The sequence below is a fragment of the Panthera tigris genome, chromosome A1 (genome assembly GCF_018350195.1).
Source record: "Panthera tigris isolate Pti1 chromosome A1, P.tigris_Pti1_mat1.1, whole genome shotgun sequence".
Lineage (NCBI taxonomy): Eukaryota > Metazoa > Chordata > Mammalia > Carnivora > Felidae > Panthera > Panthera tigris.
Window position 1 is genome coordinate 206110372 of NC_056660.1, and position 5521 is coordinate 206115892.

The window sequence follows — 5521 nt, forward strand, 5'->3', positions numbered from 1 at the left end:
GCTATAAACATTGGGGTGCATGTGTCCCTTTGAAACAGCACACCTGTATCCTGTGGATAAATGCTTTGTAGTGCAATTGCTGGGTCATAGGGTAGTTCTATTTTTAGTTTTTTGAGGAACCTCCTTACTGTTTTCCAGAGTGGCTGCACCAGCTTGCATTCCCATGCAATGTCTCTTTCTATGTAAGGTGCCATATCCATAGGTTTCAAGGATTAGGATGGGGCCATCTTTGGGGGACCATTATTCTGCCTACCACACTCTTGCCGTATCCTGAGTAAACCCTGGCTACATGTCTTTCTTTCCCTCCCCTTTCCCTGTCCTCTCCCATGCCCACCCTCTTGGCAGTTCTGCTCCCTGGCAGACTGCATTGAGTCCAGAGAAAGACTCCTCGGTCATCACGTCTTCTGTACAGGTCTCAGCCTTCCAGAACCTGTTCCCTCTCCTGGGTCTTCAGCTTTTGGTAGCTGCCCTGCTGAGCTCTCTGGGAAATATTTCAGAGGAGCCAGTGGGCAGCTACCCAGATTTCCAGCCTGAACTGCATGGCACAGGCTCCAGACTCACCCCGGTCAGGTTCACCATGTGAGGGTGCGGCATTCAGTTCTAGGAGTTAACAAGCATACGCAAGCAGTTTTCTTGGAAGTCGATGTGCATCAATGTCAGGGAACAGCTGCAAATGCAATATATCAGCAACACCAATGTTTCTGTGTTTTCAAAACAAAAGGAGAATTGACCAATATCAAGGAGGTGATGCTGTGGGATTAGAAGAAAAAAAAATCAAGCAGTACTTACAAAAACAGGACACAGATCTTTCAAAAGGCTATATAGATTTAATGCCTTCTAATATGCTGCACATGCCTTAATGAAAGCAAAGAGTATGAATTGGACAGCTGTTTCTGAAAAGGCATGACCTTCTTGGAATCTGATTTTGAAGAACAGCTACTTATTACTGTAGCATTTAAGCAACTTGTTAAACTCTATTCAATGAAATTGCAAGGGCCATGTAATGGTCAGGGTCCTAAATATGCAAAAAATTTTTTTTAATTTTTAAAGTTTATTCATTTATTATTTCTGAGAGAGAGAGAGAGAGAGAGCACAAGTGGGGGAGAGGGAGAGAATGAGAGGGAGACACAGAATCCGAAGCAGGCTCCAGTCTCTGAGCTGTCAGCACAGAGCCTGATGCAGGGCTTGAACTCACAAACTGCTAGATCATGACCTAAGCCGAAGATGGAAGCTTAACCAACTGAGCCATTCTGGTGCCCCAATATGTAAAAATTTTTATCAATCTACTTCAATCTATGGATTTTGAAGAAGCAGAAAGAAGTGATCAACTCAAGCTCTGGAACTAACAGAGGATAATATTAAAGATGATAGCATTGTCCTACTGCATTATTATTAATCTTCACAATGTAGCTGTAGTTGTTCAGTATAATCAAGGTAAAGAAACAGTCATTCCATATCTTACATTTATTGGTACTGGAATCCAGGCAACAAATATGAATGACTTTAAGCCAGTAGTTGGAAAAAAAAAAAGCCACAAAAGACACCCGAAGACCATATTGCTATCAGGTCTATAGCTCCTGGATAATTTCTTGATTGTCCTCAGAGACTGTCAATATTCCATTCATTGCAATTACCAACAAATCATTGTTTTTTTTCAGATGGTATCACTAGTGTTTTTATTGTAATCTTGATAAATGCAATGGTAAATAAAAGTCACTACTTTTTCTAAGCTTAAAAAAAAGCAATCGCTAACCTCCCAAGTTTAAGATTGATTGGCTAATTTGCATTGTTTCCCAACACCCTTCTTTTTAGGAAAGAGTTTTCAAAATTGGAGAGATGGTGAGACCCTTAGCAGAACTGATGAAACCATCCAGTTTCTCGATAGTCAATAGAAAACTTTTATTGGAGAACAATTTTGCAGTATTTTTTTTTTTTTGGAAGATTTCTCTGAAATTCCAGTTTAGGTGACTGATAACAAAGAAGTAGGCAGTGATGAGTGGTGGTAACAGTTTCTTCTAAGCAGCTGGAAATGGGTTGATGTTCTGTGTGAAATGAGGGCACAAGAGTACACAGCTATGGTATCTTCCAGCAGTGGCTGGACCCACACATTCTGGGACATCATGTCCACACTGATAGCCATGAGTACTGCCCCTTCATACATTCGAGGGACAATGGAAAATGCATGAAAATCCCATGTGAAAGGATATTTCTGAACTATGGATTCATACATTCTAAGAGACTCTTCCCAGTTTTCCACTGAATATTCTGAGCAGAAAGGTGGAATTTGTAGGAGATAGAATGTAATCAAAAGAGTAAGGAATCAGATGAATGTTCTTAATCAGAAACAGGATGCCCCAAAGAGCCTCTACTCAGATCTCCTTCCAGGGGGTCCTATGATGTGTGAAGTGAGCCCAAGGATTTCTATGGGGATACATCCTGGGGGAGCAGAAGCACTTCTTTGGGGAAGGACATGATTCTACAAGCTTGAGAGTACCCTACATTTCTCAGCTCAGTTTCAGTTTTATTTTTTTCTAAAATGTCTAGCCCCCTCCCCTCACTCCATATGAGATTTCAGGAATGACTCTAAATTGCACATCTGAGAAATTTGACTCAAATCAGTTATCTAAATGTGGGACTGATAAAGAACTATCTAAGTAGCACTAATAACTCATGACAAGGATTGTATTGCCTTCCCACCCATCCCCCAATCTGAGGTAACTTTTTAATTGTCAAGTGTGGTGATGAGCTATTTCACAAGAACATTAAAGATTTCGCATGTAGTTCCCAATCCTAAATTTATGCACGCTGAGCGCAGAGATCGTTCTCTTTCATCCAAGAAACAAATTTCACAATAAACAATTTATTACTTTTTAAAGCATGGTGTAAGAAATAAGATACAGCATAAAGTCAATATTTCTCAGCAGTTTACTTCACAGGACCTGGCTTATTTTGAAAGAAAAAACTCTGTTTTCTTTTGTTTTTTAGGCCCTCCTTTTCCCCAAACCTTTCATATCTGGGAATGGGGAGGTTTAGATCAGTGAAGGTAAGAGGGACAGGGGGGTGGGGGGGCAGAGTTGTAAGTGCTAACGTAAGGAATGGATTCAATAGGCAATGAATATTACACAAGAAATGCTTACCTCCATTCATTCTCGTTTTCAAATTTACCATTTATCAATTGAAATAGATTTCTGTTCAACATTTTCCAAGACCGTGTAAAGTAAGACCAATGATGTTGACTACCATTCATCTACCATGTGGCAAGCATTTTTCTTGCATTATTTTTGATACTCTCAACAATCCAACTAGATAGTTGATACACTCATCATTTTATTATAAAGAAATTGAGAATCACAGGACATTTGTAGCAAATAACCAAGTTGGAATTTCAATCCAGGTTTGTCATCTTTTTGTAAGGATTTCTTGTCTCTTTCAAGGAATATCATTGAAAATACTTTTCCCAAGAGAGGTGCAGTCATCAATGAATTATCTGGTGCTGTGACTGAGTTACATAGTTGATGCTCTAGAGCCCACATTTTTTTTTTTCTTCTGGCTGCATCCCTTTGGTCTCTAACACTGGACTCCTTTCTCATACCATTTATCAGACTTCTTTAAACTATGTTCTCCTTCCAGGAAAAAACAGAACAATTAGAACTTATTCATCCAAAGTCATGAGTTTTCATAGATATACTTTTGCTGATAGAACAGAAGACAAAATGGGCACCTGGGTGGCTCAGTAAGTTAAGTGTCTGACTTCAGCTCAGGTCGTGGTCCGTGGGTTCGAGCCCTGCGTTGGGCTCTGTGCTGACAGCTCAGTCTGGAGCCTGCTTCGGATTCTGTGTCTCCCTCTCTGCTTCTCTCCCACTCATACTCTGTTTCTCGAAAATGAATAAATGTTAAAAAAAAAAAGAACAGAAGAGAAAAGCATTCAGTTATTATTTTGCAATATTACTATCACCACATTTTCCATTCATGGGAGTTTTTGAATATAATGTATACAAGTGACTATGCTGGGAATTGCAAATGTGTACACAAATGTGTACAACTTCAACTCGTAGATGCATAGCAGAATTCAATAAATTTATCATAGCATTCTCATTATTCTTAACCCATTGATTAGAAAGAATTATCCCTGGAATTAAATGTTCTTGCCATGTCTGATGTATGCAGTGGTCTTCTTACTAAAATTCATTTATTTGCTAATATACTGGCTGGTTACACATTTGAGGAATGCAAAGGTAACTTCCATACCTAGAAGACATCAAGGAATGATCAAGGTTGAGAGGTTTCCAAACTGTGGTCATCAATAATCTCTTGGGAGCCTGAGAAGACAGTGAAGCAACCAGGCCTCACACCTGCAGTTCAGCTCAGACAAAGCAACTCTGCATCTATATAAAATGAATATATATATATATATATATATGAAATGTAAAAAGATACATATTGTATGTTATCATACACATTTTATATATTTATAGAAATCCATGTAGGTTTTCTGGGGTATTAAAATGGTTTTACTGGGGTATCTGGGTGGCTTAGTTGGTTAAGATCCGACTCTTGGTTTTGGCTCAGGACATGATCTCAGAGTTCATGAGTTTGACCCCCATGTGGGGCTCTGTGCTGACAGTGTGGAACCTGCCTGGGATTCTTCCTCTCTTCCTCTCTCTCTGCCCTTTACCCACTCTCTCTCTCAAAATAAATAAAAATAAAAACTTAAAAAAAATGGTTTTATTGCTAGAAACATTCTTAAAATTGGTTATTTTGTCAGTCCCACTGAAAATATATATGATCACTCTGATGCCCCAGGCATACAGCTACTAAGCCTAAACCAGAACACCCATTTTTTTTATCCTGCTCTTTCCTAGATTAGCTGGTATTTATACATTATATATATAAACCTCTTCTAGGAAAAATATATCTAATTAGAAATCTCTGAAAGGATGTGTGTGTGTGTGTGTGTGTGTGTGTGTGTATTTTTAAAGGTAACTTTGGGGGTGCCTGGGTGACTCAGTTGGTTGGGCATTTGACTTTTGATTTCAGCTTAGGTCATGATCTCACAGTTTGTGACATCAAGCCCCACATCAGGCTCTGTGCTGAAAACATGGAACCTGCTTGGGATTCTCTCTCTCCCTGTCTCTCTGCCCCTCCCCATTCATGCTTTCTCTCTCTCTCTGTATCTCAAAATAAATAAATAAGCATAAAAAATAGGTAAAAAACAGGTTAGTCTTGCTGACTTGTCCTTTTATGCAGTTCAGATGTGGTAAGATAGTTTTCCCAACCTCAAACTAGAAGCTTAACATTTGTCAAGTATGCTTTTGCCCGTGAGTTGTAATAATTTTTGCTTCCTTCAGGATGACATCTAGAAAAATCAATGATGTGCTCAAAGGGAAATTCTGTGTACATGTTTTCTTTTATTTTTTAGAACATGTAGCCTCTTCAAGTAAGTTTGCATATTCTTTCAAGTAAGCAAAGTGTTGAGATGAAATATTTGTTTGACTGAGGGAGTTTAAATAGGTGGCTCTGT

At 39.0% G+C, this 5521-nt stretch overlaps 1 pseudogene; it reads left to right on the top strand.

Moving 5' to 3' along the window:
* Positions 1 to 289: 289 nt before the first annotated feature.
* LOC102969230 lies at positions 290 to 1574 on the top strand (annotated as a pseudogene).
* Positions 1575 to 5521: the final 3947 nt, after the last annotated feature.